Consider the following 18,246-nt stretch of genomic DNA (forward strand, 5'->3'; position numbering starts at 1 on the left):
GGGCTTTTTAAATACTATGCCCTCAACTACTTAGATCCATACTTTCTGTTTCTCTTTTCCTTGAACCCTCCTGAAAAAACACTTATACACACACTCAAGTTCTCTCTTTTCCCTAACTCTAATTCAACTTCAGGTTTATAGAATAAATGTCACTTCTTCTAGGAAGCTTTCTTTGATCTGCCCAAGTTCCCCCTCATCTGTGCTTTATCAGTTATCTCTTGCTGCATAACAAACGCCTCCAACACTCAGTGTTACATTAGAAGAAAATGTTCTATTGAGTGTGTCTACAGATAAGAACCTGGTTCTGCTCCCCTGGGCTGGGCTGGGCTGATCTCACCTGGGCTCACCGGTAAACCTGCAGGTAACTATGAGTTGCCTGGTGGTTAACCCTGGCTGGGCTATTTGACATGTCTGGAATGTTGGCTGGAACAACTAGACTGATTTGGCTCTTCTCTATGTGATTTTTTTCACCCTTCGGCAGGCTAGCAATGGGTTTTTCACGTGTCCAAGACAGCAACCAGAGAACAAGCAAAAGCCTTCAAGGCTTCTTGAAGTCTAAACTCAGAACTAGCACACCATTACTCCCAACACATTCTGTTGATGAACATAAGCCACAAGACCAGTTCTGTTTAAGAATAAAAGGATACTACGGTGCTATAGAGAAAATGATGTGGACACAGGGTGGTCACTGACACAATAAATCCATCAAAACCATGTGATTTCTTTCACATATAGAGTATGTACCAACTGCAATGTACTGGCCCATCCTCCACTGACAACCTTTGATATCAGAAATCACATCTCATCCCCAAACACACCATAATTAAATCCGTCAGTAAATATTGCATTTATTGTGAATAAATGTGTATACTTATCCAGTTATTAGTGCTAATGTAGAAAAATAACAATTTATATATGAAGAATAAGAGTTACTAACTCAAAGCTACAGTAAGTATTATTTATTCACAGCTCTCTGATAATAGGGCTAGACCACACAGAACCATCTTTACTTGCAGCACCAACCCCTTTTCTTGCAAACACAACACTGCCAGAGACAGATGAAAATATATTAGTCACCAAATAGTAGATTCTTGAACACAGATGGAGAAAGCTAGTCTCACTTTGCATTCCAGTGCATATATCAACAGCCCCATTTTGCCCACAACTGTGAACTCAGGAGCCATTCTTTGTCCCCCGGAATTCACATACAGTTCAGTTGTTTCTTTGGGCATTCTGCATATATTTTTAATTACAGTTTTATTAAGTAGTTTATTCATATACACAAAGTTCATCTTTTGAAAGTACACCTTTCAATAGCTTTTAGTATAGTCAAAAGTTATTCATCAATCACCACTCTTATTTCATGACATTTTCATCTCCCCAAAAGGAAACCCCATCTTCATCAGCAGTCACTTCTTTTTCCCTACCTCCTCTCTTTAATCCCCAGAAATCATTAGGCTATCTTCTATCTCTGTGGATTTATCTACTCGGGACATTTTAAATGATCAGATTTATATAATTTGTGGCCTTTTGGGTCTGGATTGTTCCATTTGGCACAAAAATTTTAAGGTTCAGTTTACAACATGAATCAGTAGTTCTTTCCTCCTAATAGTTGAATAATACACCATTTTATAGATATTTCATTCCTTCATCCATCACTTGATGGACATTTTAATTGTTTCTACTTTTTGACTATTATAAATAATGAGTGTTATAAATAAACACTCATGTACAAGTTTTTGCATGGAAATGTTTCAGTTCTCTTGGGTATATACCTAGAAGTAGAATTGCTCATTTGTATATTAACTCCATTTAACTTTTTGAGGAACAGCCAGATAGTTTTCCAAAGTGGCTGCACCATTTTACAGCCCTAGAAATGTATGAAGATTCCAATCTTTCCTCATCCTTGCCAATGCATGTTGTTCTCTGTCATTTTGATTATCACCATTGTAGTAGATGTGAAAAGTATTTCATTGCAGCTTTGATTTGCATTTTCCTGATAACTAATGATGTTGTGTGTCTTGACCATATGCATATAATTTCTGGAGAAATGTCTATTTAAAAGCTTTGTGAATTTTTAATTGGGTAAATATTTTAAAATCTGGGTCCCCTTTCTTGATTTTTGTCCTCCAATCCCTTTTGTGCCTGCTATCCCAAAGCTTTGTCTAAGAAGCCTCTCTCAATTATCATTCCTCCCTTGGTTACTGAATCAGTTCAGTTCAGTCACTCAGTCGTGTCCAACTCTTTGCGACCCCATGAATTGCAGCACGACAGGCCTCCCTGTCCATCACCAACTCCCGGAGTTTACTCAAACTCATGTCCATCGAGTCGGTGATGCCATCCAGCCATCTCATCCTTGTTGTCCCCTTCTCCTCCTGCCCCCAATCCCTCCCAGAATCAGGGTCTTTTCCAATGAGTCAACTCTTCGCATGAGGTGGCCAAAGTATTGGAGTTTCAGCTTCAGCATCAGTCCTTCCAGTGAACACCCAGGACTGAATACGTGGAGTTAATCTGGAAAATGGCCCTGGTTATTTTCTACGTGAAACCAAAAAGTAATTGGTCTGCTTACTTTTTTTACTAAATCTCATGTATTTGTTTATTTTCCAAGATTTGACTCTGCCTTTCAAGAAGAAACTAAAAATTAAGTCCCATAAATATGGGTTGAATTCACCGGGATTCAGTGAATTTTTTATGGAAGGAAATTTATTAAGGAGAAGTGAAAGTTTGAATGTTGCTATGGAAATATTTACCAAATAACCTTTGAGAATTGAAGCTATCAATTTGTGTTATCAAACTTATGCTACCAAAAAGCTCACTGTGTCAATAAGAAACATATCAATAATCTAGAAAAACCTTGCCAATAAAACTATGACTTTTCATCAAACATAAAGGCACACCCCAACTTCAGAAAGTTAAAAGTAAAAGTGTATCCCAGCATACTACTAAAGAAAATCGTCAAACTATAGAGGAAGACATAAAAAGAAGAAGAAATGAACAGAGAACTATAAAAACAAAAAGAAAACAATAAAATGCCCAAAGTACATATTTATCAATCCATTAAGTGTTGATGAAATAAACATCCCAATCAAAAGACAAAGGGTGGTTTATTGGTTTAAAAAAAAAAAATCTATATGCTGGCTATAGGAGACTAATTTCAGAGTTAAACACACACACAGAATTAAAATGAGGAGATGGAAAAATATTTCAAGCAAATGGAATTTATAAGAAAGTAGAGGTAGAACTAAAGAGAACTAAAAAGCCTCTTGATGAAAATGAAAGAGGAGAGTGAAAAAGCTGGGTTAAAACTCAACATTCAAAAAACGAAGATCATGGCATCCGGTCCCATCACTTCATGGCAAAAGATGGGGAAACAATGGAAACAATGACAGACTTTATTTTCTTGGGCTCCTAAATCACTGTGGATGGTGACTGCAGCTATGAAATTAAAAGACCCTGCTCCTTGGAAGAAAAGCTGTGACAAACCTTAACAGAGATAGTACTTTGCAACAAAGGTCCATGTAGTCAAAGCTTTCCAGTAGTCATGTGTGGATGTGAGAGTAGGGCCATAAAGAAGGCTGTGTGCCAAAGAACTAATGCTTTTCAACTGTGGTGCTGGATAAGACTTATAAGAGTCCCTTGGACTTCATGGAGTTCAAACCAGTCAATCCTAAAGGAAATCAACCCTGAATATTCGCTGAAAGTACTGATGCTGAAGCTGAAGCTTCAATACTTTGGCCACCTGTTGGGAAGAGCAGACTCACTGGAAAAGACCCTGATGCTGGGAAAGATTGAAGGCAGGAGGAGAAAGACAGAGGTTGAGATGGTTGATGGCATCACTGACTCAATGGACATGAGTTTGAGCAAACTCTGGGAGATGGTGAAGGACAGGGAAACCTGGCATGCTGCAGTCCATGGGGTTGCAGAGTCAGACACAACTGAGCCACTGAACAACAGCAAGCAAAACTGGTCAGCTTTCTGGGCTTCCCTCATAGCTCAGCTGGTAAAGAATCCACCTGCAATGCAGGAGACCCCAGTTCAATTCCTGGGTCGGGAAGATCCGCTGGAGAAGGGCTAGGCTACCCATTCCAGTATTCTTGGGCTTCCCTGGTGGCTCAGCTGATAAAGAATTCACTTGCAATGTGGGAGACCTGGGTTCGTTCCCTGGGTTGGGAGGATCCCCTGGAGAAGGAAAAGGCTCCAGTATTCTGGTCTGGAGAATTCCATGGACTATACAGTCCAGGGGATTGCAAAAAGTCAGACAAAACTGAATGACTTTCACTTTCTTTCCAAAGAGCAAGTGTCTTAATTTCATGGTCACAGTCACCTTCTGCAGTGATTTGGAGCCCAAGAAAATAAAACCAGTCCTTCTTTCCACTTTTCCCCATTTTATTTGCCATAAAGTATAGCAAGATGCCATCATGACACCTTGATGACAAGATGCCATCATCTTAGGTTTTTGAATGTTGAGTTTTAAGCCTTCTTTTTCACTCTCTTCTTTCACCCTCATCAAGAGGCTCTTTCATATCTACATTTCTGAGGTTGTTATTTCCTCTGGAAATCTTGCTTCCAGCTTGGGATTCATCCAGCCCAGCATTTTACATGATGTCCTCTACATAGACGTTAAATAAGCAGGGTGACAATATAAAGCCTTGACATACTCCTTTTTCAATTTTGAATGAGTCCATTATTCCATTGTTTTGTTTCATCGTGATGTCCAATTTTTGTGACCCGCATGGACTATAACTTGCCAGGCTCCTCTGTCCATGGGATTTTTCAGGCAATAATACTGGAGTTGGTTGCCATTTCCTCCTCCAGGCAATCTTCCCACTCCAGGGTACAAACCTGCATCTCTGTGTCTCCTGCATTGTAGGCAAATTCTTTGCCCACTGAGCATTGGTTATAATTGTTGCTTCTTAACCTACATACAGGTTCTCAGGAGGTAGGTAAGGTAGTCTAGTATTCAAATCTCTTTAAGAAATTTCCACAGTTTGTTGTGATCCACACAGTCAAAAGCTTTAGTGTAGTCAATGAAGCAGAAGTAGATGTTTTTCTGGAATCCCCTTGATTTTTCTATGATCCAGCAGATGTTGGCTATTTGATCTCTGGCTTCTCTGCCTTTTCTAAATCCAACTTGTACACCTGGAATTTCTCAGTTCACATACTGCTGAAGCCTAACTTGAAGGATTTTGAGCATTACCTTGCTAGTATGTGAGATGAGCACAATTGTACAGTAGTTCGAACATTTCGAACATTTTGGCTTTGCCTTTCTTTGGGTTTAGAATGAACACTGACCTTTTCCAGTCCTGTGGCCATTGCTGAAGTTTCCAAATTTGCTATCATATTGCAGCATTTCAACAACATCATCTTTTAAGATTTGAAATAGCTCAACTGGAATTCTATCCCCTCCACTAGCTTTGTTCACAGTAATGCTTCCTAAGGCCCACTTGATTTCACACTCCAGGCTGTCTGGCTCTAGGTGAGTGACCACACCATCATGGTTCTCTGGGTCATTAAGACCTTTTTTGTACAGTTCTTCTGTGTATTCTTACCACCTCTTCTTAATCTCTTCTGCTTCTGTTAGGTCCTTGCCATTTCTGCCCTTTCAGTTCAGTTGCTCAGTCATAGCTAACTTTTTTTGACCCCATGGATGGCAGCACGCCTGGCTTCCCTGTCCATCACCAGCTCCCATAGTTTATTCAAACTCATGTCCATCGAGTCAATGATACCATCCAACCATCTCATCTTCTGTTGTCCCCTTTTCCTCCTGCCTTCAATCTTTCCCAGCATCAGGGTCTTTTCCAATGAGTCAGTTCTTTGCATCAGGTGGCCAAAATATTGGAGTTTCAACTTCAGTATCAGTCCTTTCAATGAATATTCAGGACTGATTTACTTTTGGATGGACTGGTTTGATCTCCTTGCAGTGAAAGGGACTCTCAAGACTCTTCTCCAATGTGGGAGACCTGGGTTTGATCCCTGGAGTGGGAAGATCCCCTGGAGAAGGGCAAGACTACCCACTCCAGTATTCTGGCCTAGAGAATTACAGTCCATGGGGCCGCAAAGAGTCAGACACAACTGAGTGGCTTTTACTTCTGTCCTTTACTGTGCCCATCTTTGCATGAAGTTTTCCCGCAGTATCTCCAATTTTCTTGAAGAAATCTCTAGTCTTTCCCATTGTATTGTTTTCCTCTCTTTCTTTGCAGTGTTCACTTAAGAAGGCTTTCTTATCTCTCCTTGCTATTCTCTGGAACTCTGCATTCTGTTGGGTATATCTTTCTCTTTCTCCTTTGCCTGTCACTTCTTTTCTTTTCTCAACTATTCGTAAGGCCTCCTTAAACAACCACTTTGTCTTCTTGCATTTCTTTTTCCTTGGGAGGATTTTGGTTACTGCCTCCTGTACAATGCTACAAACTTCTGTCCAAAGTTCTTCAAGCACTCTGTCTATCATATCTAATCCCTTGAATCTATTCACCACCTCCAGTGTATAATGTATAATCCCTTATGACTATAAGGGATTTAAGTCATACCTGAATGGCCTAGTGGTTTTCCATACTTTCTTCAATATAAGCCTGAATTTTGCGATAAGGCACTGATGATCTAAGCCATAGGAAGATCCAGATCTTGTTTTTGCCTAATGTATAGAGCTTTTCCACCATATGATTTACAATATGATCTCTCTCATATGATCTATCATATGTTCAAGCCCTTTTACTCCTGGGTATATAACCAGAACAAAACAAAAAAAAAAACACTAATTCAAAAAAATGCATGCTCTCCAATGTTCATAACATCCTTATTTACAACAGCCAACACACAGAAGCAACCTAAGTCATCTCAACAGATGAATGGGAAAAGATGTGGCATATTATTCAATCATAGAAAGAATGAAATTCTCCTATTTGCAAAAATGTGGATGGACCTAGAGAATATTATGCCTAGTGAAGTAAGTCAGACAGAGGAAGGCAAATATTCTATGACATCACTTATTTTTGGAATCTAAAAATAAAACAAACAAATGCATATAGCATAAAAGAAACAGACTCAAAGATATTGAAACCAAACTAGTGGTTACCAGTGGGGAGAGGAAAGGGAGGAGGGGTTAGATAGGGCTATGGGACAAGGAGATACAAACTACTATGTATAGAGATAGGTAACCAACAAGGATATATTGTACACTACAGAGAATTATCTCCATTACTTTGTAATAACGTTTTTAAGAATTTATTTATTTTTTATTGAAGGATAATTGCTTTACAGAATTTTGTTCTTTTCTGTGAAACCTCAACATGAATCAGCCATAGATATACATATATCCCCTCCCCTTTGAACCTCCCTCCCACCTTACTCCCCATACCACCCCTCTAGGTTGATACAGATCCCCTGTTTGAGTTTCTTGAGCCTACAGCAAATTCCCATTGGCTGTGTATTTTACAAATGGTGATGTGAATTTCCGCGTTACTCTCTCCATACATCTCACCCTCTCCTCCCCTCTCCCCATGTCCATAAGTCTATTTTTTATGTCTGTTTCTCCATTGCTGCCCTGCAAATAAATTCTTCAGTACCCTTTTTCTAGATTCCGTATATATGTGTTAGAATACGATATTTATCTTTCACTTTCTGACTTACTTCACTCTGTATAATAGATTCTAGGTTCATCCACCTCATTAGAACTGACTCAAATGTGCTCCTTTTTATGGCTGAGTAATATACCATTTTGGCAATAAGGAGTTCATGATCTGAGCCACAGTCAGCTCCCGGTCTTGTTTTTGCTGACTGTACAGAGCTTCTCCATCTTTGGCTGCAAGGAATATAATCAATCTGATTTCGGTGTTGACCATCTGATGATGTCCATGTGTAGAGTCTTCTCTTGTGTTGTTGGAAGAGGGTGTTCGCTATGCCCAGTGCGTTCTCTTGGCAAAACTCTATTAGCCTTTGCCCTGCTTCATTCCATACTCCAAGGCCAAATTTGCCTGTTACTCCTGGTATTTCTTGGCTTCCTACTTCTGCATTCCAGCCCCCTATAATGAAAAGGACATCTTTTTTGGGTGTTAGTTCTAAAAACAGTTCATAGAACTGTTCAACTTCAGCTTCTTCAGCGATACTGGTTGGGGCATAGGCTTGGATTACCGCTGCCTTGGAAACGAACAGAGATCATTCTCTCATTTTTGAGATTGCATCCAAGTACTGCGTTTCGGACTCTTTTGTTCACTATGGTGGCTACTCCATTTCTTCTAAGGGGTTCTTGCCCACAGTAGTAGATATAATGGTCATCTGAGTTAAATTCACCCATTCCAGTCCATTTTAGTTCATTGATTCCTAGAATGTCGACATTCACTCTTGCCATCTCCTGTTTGACCACTTCCAATTTGCCTTGATTAATGGACCTAACATTCCAGGTTCCTATGCAATATTGCTCTTTACAGCATCGGACCTTGATTCTATCACCAGTCCCATCCACAACTGGGTATTGTTCTTTGGCTCCATCCCTTCCTTCTTTCTGGAGTTATTTCTCCACTGATCTCCAGTAGCACGTACCAACCTGGGAAGTTCCTCTTTCAGTATTCTATCATTTTGCCTTTTCATACTGTTCATGGGGTTCTCAAGGTAAGAATACTGAGGTGGTTTGCCATTCCCTTCTCCAGTGGACCACATTCTGTCAGAAAGAATTGAAGAAAGTCGGGAAAACCACTAGATCATTCAGGGATGACCCACATCAAATCCCTTATGACTATACAGTGGAAGTGAGAAATAGATTTAGGGAACTAGATCTGATAGACAGAGTGCCTGATGAACTATGGATGGAGGTTTGTGACATTGTACAGGAGGCAGAGACCCAGACCTTCCCTGTGGAAAAGAAATGCAAAAAGGCAAAATGGTTGTCTGAGGAGGCCTTACAAATAGCTGTGAAAAGAAGAGAAGTGCAAAGCAAAGGAGAAAAGGAAAGATATTCCCATTTGAATGCAGAGTTCCAAAGAAGAGCAAGGAGAGATAAGAAGGCCTTCCTCAGTGATCAATGCAAAGAAATAGAGGAAAACAACAGAATGGGAAAGATTAGAGATCTAGTCAAGGAAATTAGAGATACCAAGGGAACATTTCATGCAAAGATGGGTTCGATAAAGGACAGAAATGGTATGGACCTAACAGAAGCAGAAGATATTAAGAACAGGTGGCAAGAATACACAGAAGAACTGTACAAAAAAGATCTTCATGACCCAGATAATCATGGTGGTGTGATCACTCACCAAGAGCCAGACATCCTGGAATGTGAAGTCAGGTGGGCCTTAAAAAGCATCACTACGAACAAAGCCAGTGGAGGTGATGGAATTCCAGTTGAGCTATTTCAAATCCTGAAAGATGATGCTGTGAAAGTGCTACACTCAATATGCCAGCAAAATTGGAAAACTCAGCAGTGGCCACAGGACTGGAAAAGGTCAGTGTTCATTCCAATCCCAAAGAAAGGCAATGCCAAAGAATGCTCAAACTATCGCACAATTGCACTCATCTCCCACACTAGTAAAGTAATGATCAAAATTCTCCAAGCCAGGCTTCAGCAATACATGAACCGTGAACTTCCAGATGTTCAAGCTGGTTTTAGAAAAGGCAGAGGCACCAGAGATCAAACTGCCAACATCCGTTGGATCATCAAAAAAGCAAGAGAGTTCCAGAAAAACATCTATTTCTGCTTTATTGACTATGCCAAAGCCTTTGACTATGTGGATCACAATAAACTGTGGAAAATTCTGAAAGAGATGGGAATACCAGACCACCTGACCCACTTGTTGAGAAACCTATATGCAGGTCAGGAAGCAACAGTTAGAACTGGCCATGGAACAACAGACTGGTTCCAAATAGGAAAAGGAGTACATCAAGGCTGTATATTGTCACCCTGCTTATTTAACTTATATGCAGAGTACATCATGAGAAACGCTGGGTTGGAAGAAGCACAAGCTGGAATCAAGATTGCTGGGAGAAATATCGATAACCTCAGATATGCAGAGGACACCACCCTAATGGCAGAAAGTGAAGAGGAACTGAAAAGCCTCTTGATAAAAGTGAAAGAGGAGAGTGAAAAAGTTGGCTTAAAGCTCAACTTTCAGAAAACGAAGATCATAGCATCTGGTCCCATCACTTCATGGGAAATAGATGGGAAGACAGTGGAAACAGTGTCAGACTTTATTTTTGGGGGCTCCAAGATCACTGCAGATGGTGATTGCAGCCATGAAATTAAAAGATGCTTATTCCTTGGAAGGAAAGTTATGACCAACCTAGATAGCATATTAAAAAGCAGAGACATTACTTTGCCAACAAAGGTCCATCTAGTCAAGGCTATAGTTTTTCCAGTGGTCATGTATGGATGTGAGAGTTGGACTGTGAATAAAGCTGAGCATCAAAGAATTGATGCTTTTGAACTGTGGTGTTGGAGAAGACTTGAGAGTCCCTTGGACTGCAAGGAGATCCAACCAGTCCATCCTAAAGGAGATCAGTCCTGGGTGTTCGTTGGAGGGACTGATGCTGAAGCTGAAACTCCAATATTTTGGCCACCTCATGTGAAGAGGAAAAGACCCTGATGCTGGGAGGGATTGGGGGCAGGAGGAGAAGGGGATGACAGAGGATGAGATGGCTGGATGGCATCACTGACTCAATGGACATGAGTTTTAGTAAGCTCCAGGAGTTGGTGATGGACAGGGAGACCAGCGTGCTGCGATTCATGGGGTCACAAAGAGTCAGAGACGACTGAGCAACTGAACTGAACTGAATATTCCATTGTGTATGTATACCACAACTTCTTTATCCATCTGTTGATGGACATCTAGGTTGCTTCCATGTTCTAGCTGTTGTAAATAGTGCTGCAGTGAACAATGGAATACGTGTGTCTTTTTCAGTTTTGGTTTCCTCAGGGTATATGCCTAGGAGTGGGATTGCTGGGTCATATGGTGGTTTTATTCCTAGTTATTTTGAGGAATCTCCATACTGTCTTCCTTAGCGGCTGTATCACTTTACATTCCCACCAACAGGGCAAGAGCATTCCCTTTTCTCCACATCCTCTCCAGCATTTATTCTTTGTAGACATTTTGATGATGGCCACTTCTGACCAGTGTGAGGTGATATTTCATTGTGGTTTTGATTTGCATTTCTCTAATAATGAGCAATGTTGCATATCTTTTCATGGGTTAGCCATCTATATGTCTTCTTTGGAGAAATGTCTGTTTAGGTCTTTTCCCCACTTTTTTTATTGGGTTGTTTTTCTGGTATTGAGTTGTATGAGCTGCTTGTATAGTTAGGAAATTAATCCTTTGTCAGTTGTTTCATTTGCTATTATTTTCTCCCATTCTGAGGGTTGTCTTTTCACCTTGCTAATAGTTTCCTTTGCTGTGCAAAAGCTTTTAAGTTTAATCAGGCCTCACTTGCTTACTTTTGTTTTTATTTCCATTACTCTAGGAGGTGGGTCATAGAGGATCTTGTTTTGATTTATGTATCGACTGTTCTGCCTATGTTTTCCTCTAAGAATTTTACAGTTTTTAATCTTACATTTAGGTCTTTAATCCATTTTGAGTTTATCTTTGTGTGTGATGTTAGGAAGAGTTTTAATTTCATTCTTTTATATGTAGCTGTCCAGTTTTCCCAGCACCATTTATCAAAGAGGCTGTCTTTGCCCCATTGTATGTTCTTTCCTCCTTTGTCAAAGATAAGGTATCCATGGGTGCATGGGTTTATTTCTGGACTTTCTATCTTGTTCCATTAGTCTATATTTCTGTTTTTGTGCCAGTACCATACTGTCTTGATGACTGTAGCTTTGTGGTATAATCTAAAGTCAGGAAGGCTGTTTCCTCCAGCTCCATTCTTCTTTCTCAAGATTGCTTTGGCTATTCGGGGTCTTCTGTGAATCGATATGAATTGTGAAAGTTTTTGTTCTAGTTCTGTGAAAAATGTCATTGGCAATTTGAAAGGGATTGCATTGAATCTGTAGATTGCATTTGGTAGTATAGTCATTGTCACAATATTGATTCTTCCTACCCAGGAACATGGAATATCTCTCCACCTGTTTATGTCATCTTTTTTGTTTTTAAACATAGATTTCAGTTTTATTACATGTGTTCCCCATCCTGAATCCCCCTCCCACCTCCCTCCCTCTGGGTCTTCCCAGTGCACCAGCCCTGAGCACTTGTCTCATGCATCCAACCTGGGCTGGTGATCTGTTTCACCCTTGATAGTATACTTGTTTCAGTGCTATTCTCTCAGAACATCTCTCAGAACATATCTTATGTTTATGTCATCTTTGATTTCTTTCATTAGTATCTTATAATTTTCTGTGTACAGTTCTTTTGTCTACTTAGGTAAGTTTATTCCTAGATATTTAATTCTCTTTGTTGCAGTGGTGAGTGGGATTGATTGCTTAATTTCTCTTTCTAATTTTTCATTGTTAGTATATAGAAATGCAAGTGATTTCCATGTATTGATTTTGTATCCTGCAAATTTGCTAAATTCAATGATTAGCTCTAATAATTTTCTGATAATATCTTTATGGTTTTCTATGTACAGTATCGTGTCATCTGCAAACAATAAGAGCTTTACTTCTTCTTTTCTGATGTGGATTCCTCTTATTTCTTTTTCTTCTCTGATTGCTGTAGCTAAGACTCCCAGAACTATGTTGAATAATAGCAGTGAAAGTGGAAACCTTGTCTTGTTACTGATCTTAAGGGGAATGATTTCACGTTTTCACCATTGAGAATAATGTTTGCTGTAGGCTAATCATATATGGCCTTTACTATGTTGAGGTAGGTTCCTTCTATGCCCATTGTTTGAAGAGTTTTAATCATTATGAATTCTTCCAAAGGCTTTTTCTGCATCTGCTGAGGTTATCATATGGTTATCTTTCAATTTGTTAATATGGTGTATCACATTGATTGATTTGCATATATTGAAGAATCCTTGCATCTCTGGAATAAACCCAATTTGATGATGGTGTGTGAGCTTTTTAATGTGCTGTTGAATTCTGTTTGCTAAAATTCTGTTGAGGATTTTTGCATCTATGTTCATAAGTGATATTGGCCAGTAATTTTCTTTTTTTGTGTTGTCTTTGGTTTTGGTATCAGGGTGATGGTTGCCTTGTAGAATGAGTTTGGAAGTGTTCCTTCCTCTACAATTTTTTGAAAGAACTTTAGAATGATAGACATTAGCTCTTCTCTAAATGTTTGACAGAATTCTCCTGTGAAGCCCTCTTGTCCTGGGCTTGTGTTTTTTGGGAGATTTTTTTTTTATCACAGCTTCATTTTCAGTGCTTGTAATTGGGTTGTTCATAATTTCTATTTCTTCCTGGTTCAGTCTTGGAAGATTGAACTTTTCTAAGAATCTGTCCATTTCTTCCATTTTACTGCCATATACTGTTCATAATAGTCTCTTATAATTCTTTATATTTCTGCATTGTCTGTTGTAACCTCTCCTTTTTCATTTCTAATTTTGTTGATTTGATTCTTCTCTCTTTTTTTCTTGATGAGTCTGGCTAAAGTTTGTCAATTTTGTTTATCTTCTCAAAGAAATAGCCTTTAGTTTTATTAATCTTTAGTACTGTTTCTTTCATTTCTTTTTCATTTATTTCTGCTCTGATTTATTTCCTTCTACTAATTTTTGAGGTTTTTTTTTTTGTTCTTCATTTTCCCAGTTGTTTTAGGTGTAAAGTTAGGTTGTCTATTTGATGTTTTTCTTGTTTCCAGAGTTAGGATTGTATTGCTATAAACTTCCCTCTTAGAACTGCTTTTGCTACATACCACAGGCTTTGAGTTGTCATGTTTTCATTGTTGTTTGTTTCTAGAAAATGTTTTATTTCCCTTTCGATTTCTTCAGTAACCTATTGGTTATTTAGACATGTATTGTGTTTCTCCATGTGTCTGTGTTTCTTACAGTTTTTTTTTTTTCCTTGTAATTGACATCTAGTTCATAGCGTTGTGGTTGGAGAAGATGCTTGATATGATTTCAGTTTTCTTAAATTTACTGAGGTTTGATTTGTGACCTAAGATGTGGGCTATCCTGAAGAACGTTCCATGTGCATTTGAGAAGAAGGTGTATTCTTCTGCATTTGGGTGGAATGTCCTGAAGATATTTCTGAGATCCATCCCATCTAATGTATCATGTAAGACTTGTGTTTCCTTATTAATCTTCTGTTTTGATGATCTGTCCATTCATGTGTGTGGGATGTTAAAGTCTCCCACTATTATTGTGTTACTGTCCATTTCTCCTTTTATGTTTGTTAGTGTTTGTCTTATGTATTGATTAGCTCCTATGTTGGGTGCATAGATATTTACAATTGTTATGTCTTCCTCTTGGATTGATCCCTTGATCATTATGTAGTGTCCTTCCTTATCTCTTTTAATATTCTTTATTTTAAGGTCTATTTTATCTGATATGAGGATTGCTACTCCAGCTTTCTTTTGCTTCCATTTGCATGGAATATATTTTTTCCATCCTCTCGCTTTCAATCTATATGTGTCTTGAGGTCTGAAGTGAGTTTCTTGTAGACAGCATATATATGGGTCTTGTTTTTGTACCCATTCAGCCAGTCTGTGTCTTTTGGTTGAAGCATTTAATCCACTTACATTTAAAGTAATTATTGATAAACATGTTCCTATTGCCATTTTCTTAATTGTTTAGGATTGATTTTGTAGATCTTTTTCCTTCTCTTGTATTTCTTATCTATATAAGTCCCTTTAACATTTCTTGTAAAGCTGGGTTTTTGGTACTGAATTCTCTTAACTTTTGCTTGTCTGAAAAGCTTTTTATTTCTCCATCAATTTTGAATGAGATCCTTGCTGGGTACAGTGATCATGGTTATAGAATTTTCCCTCTCAGTACTTTAAATATATCCTGCCATTCTCTTCTGGCCTGCAGAGTTTCTGCTGAAAGATAAGCTGTTAAACATATAGGGTTTCCCTTGTATATTGCTTGTTGCTTCTCCCTTGCTGCTTTTAATATTCTTTCTTTGTGTTTAGTCTTTGTTAGTTTGATTAGTATGTGTCTTGGCATGTTTCTTCTTGGGTTTATCCTGTATGGGACTCTTTGTGCCTCTTGGACTTGATTGACTCTTTCCTTTTCCATATCAGGGAAGTTTTAAACTATAATCTCTTCAAAAATTTTCTCATACTCCTTCTTTTCCTCTTGTTTTCCTGGGACCTCTTTAATTTGAATGTTGCTGCATTTTATATTGTCCCAGAGGTCTCTGAGACTATCCTCAGTTCTTCTCATTCTTTTTACTTTATTCTGCTCTTCAGAAGTTATTTCCACCATTTTATCTTTCAGCTCACTGATTTGTTCTTCTGCCTCAGATATTTTGCTATTGATTCCTTCTAGAGTATTTTTAATTTCAATAATTGTGTTGTTTGTATATTTAGTCTTTAATTTTTCTAGGTCTTTGTTAATTGATTCTTGCATTTTCTCCATTCTGTTCTCAAGGTTTTTGATCATCTTTACTATCATTATTCTGAATTCTTTTTCAGGTAGTCTGCCTGTTTCCTCTTCATTTATTTGGACTTCTGGGTTTCTAGTTTGTTCCTTCATTTGTGTAGTATTTCTCTGCCTTTTCATTATTGTTTTTTAACTTATTGTGTTTGAGGTCTCCTTTTCCCAGGCTTCAGGGTTGAATTCTTTCTTCCTTTTGATTTCTGCCCTTCTAAGATTTGTCGGACACGACTGAGCGATTTCACTTCCACTTTTCACTTTCATGCACTGGAGAAGGAAATGGCAACCCACTCCAGTGTTCTTGCCTGGAGAATCCCAGGGACAGGAGCCTGGTGGGCTGCCATCTGTGGGGTCACAGAGTCGGACACAACTGATGTGACTTAGCAGCAGTAGCAGCAGCAAGATTGGTCCAGTGGTTTGTATAAACTTTGTATAGTGTGAGATTTGTGCTGAGTTTTTGTTTGTTCATTTATTTGTGTGCTTTTCCTCTGTTGGGCATGGCTGAGTGAGGTGGTAATCCTGTCTCCTGATGATTTGGTTTGTATGTTTGTTTTGTTTGTTCTTTAGATGAGGCATCCTGCACAGGATACTACTGGTCGTTGAGTGATGCTGGGTCTTGTATTCAAATGGTCTCCTCTGTGTAAGTTCTCACTATTCAATACTCCCTAAGGTTACTCTGGTTGTCTAAGGTCTTGGAGCCACTGCTCCCACTCCAAAGGCTCTGGTCAGGAACAAATACTCCACAAGTGGTTTGTTATGGCATTAAGTGAGATTAAAACAAATACCCAAAAATGAGAAACCAAAGTTGAGGTGAAGTTGCTCAGTCATGTCCGACTCTTTGCAACCCCATGGACTGTAGCCTACCAGGCGCCTCAGTCCATGGGATTTTCCAGGCAAGAACACTGGAGTGGGTTGCCATTTCCTTCTCCAGGGGATCTTCCTCACCCAGGGATCGAACCTGGGTCTCCTGCATTGTAGGCAGACACTTTACGGTCTGAGCTACCAGGGAAGTCCAACCAAAGATGAACCCCAGACAAATGGCAGTTACAAAATCAGGTAAATAATAATTAAAATAATGGAATATACACATATACATATACATTCATAAGCAAAGTCAAAACAGTCCAACAAAAATAAGGTAAAGTAGATTGACCCGGTGAACAAAGGAAATAAAAAATTATATTTACCAGTTAAGAACAAAACTCAAAGATGGCAGAGTAGGAGGACGGGGAGACCACTTTCTCTCCTACAAATTCATCAAAAGAATAACTGAACGCAGAGCAAACTTCGCAAAACAACTTCTGATCGCTAGCTGAGGTCATCAGGCGCCCAGAAAAGCAGCCCATTGTCTTCGAAAGGAGGTAGGACAAAATATAAAAGATTAAAAGTGAGACAAAAGAGCTAAGGACGGAGATCAGTCCTGGGAAGGGAATCTTAGGCGGTATTGCTTGGAGTAGGGTCCGGGCCTGAGTGCCCTGAGGACAATCGGAGGGAGCTTCTGGGAGTTGCCAACTTGAACTGTGGGAGACCAAAGGAGAGAGAGTAAATTAACCGGCCCGAACACACTGCCGGCCGTTCGCAGAACTAAGAGACCGAGAAAATCCAGAGAAGAGCTCGCAGGCTGCGGACTGGCCCAGCCCCGTCGGAGGCAGGAGGCAGGGGGGAGGGGAAGGTCGCGGCGAGACACAGGGCGCGGGCACCGACCGGCGCGGGTGGGGACTGGGGCTGGGGACGCGGAGGGCGGAAGGCACGCGCACCCGACTGGCGCCAGCGGAAACTGAGACTGGGTCCGTGGAAGGGAGTGGGCGCGACACACCTGGGGAGAGTGCGCCCACCGAGCCCCTGGCTCCCTGGACCGCTCTGACGAGGAAGGCACAGAGAGCAGGCACAGCTTTTCGTTCCGCGCTTTTGTGGAACACCCGAGGGCTGGAACCTCGCGCAGCGCGGGCCGCGCTCCATATAGAACAGCCGGGAGCCTGAGCAGCGCAGACGGAGAAAGCAGCGTCAGCCCCTCCGGGCAGCGCCAGCCCGTCCCCGCGGCGCAAGCCCCTCCCTGCAGTGCCAGCCCCTCCCTGCCCCGCAGAGCGATGGAGCTAGCTACCTGAATAAGAGTCCACCTCCGCCCGCTTGTGTCAGGGCAGAAATGAGGCTCTGAAGAGACCGGCAAACAGAAGCCAAATAAACAAACGGAACCACCTCAGAAGGGACTGGTGCAACAGATTAAAATCCCTCTAGAAAACACTAACTACACTGAAAGGGGCCTGTAGATATCGAGAAGTGTAAGCTGGAACGAGGAGCTATCTGAAACTGAGCCGAACCCACAGTGACCGCAACAGCTCCAGAGAAACTCCTAGATATAATTTTACTTTTTTTTTTCTTTTTTATTATTTTTTCTTTTTTTATTTTTTAATTTTTTATTTTTTCTCTTTTATTTTCCTTTAAAATCCCCTATTACTCCCCCATTACTCCTTAACTTCCATTTCCATAGATTTTTACGATTTTTTTAATTGGGAAAAAAAAAAATTTTTTTTTCTTTTTCTTTTTTTTTTTCATTTTTTTCTTCTTCCTTTTTTTTCTCTTTCCTTTTTCTCTTCTACTTTCTATTTTTCTTTTTCTCTTATTTCTTTTAAAGTCCTCTACTACTCCTTAATTTTCATTTTCAATACACTATAACCTTACAAAAAAAAAAAAAAGTAGAGAAGTCCTATTTTTAAACCGAAGATTATTCTCTCCCAATCTTGACTCTCTGTTTTCTACCTCAGAACACCTCTATTTCCTCCTTTCCCCTTCTCTTCCCAA

This window comes from Dama dama, chromosome 23, assembly GCF_033118175.1.
Source record: "Dama dama isolate Ldn47 chromosome 23, ASM3311817v1, whole genome shotgun sequence".
NCBI classification, from domain to species: domain Eukaryota; kingdom Metazoa; phylum Chordata; class Mammalia; order Artiodactyla; family Cervidae; genus Dama; species Dama dama.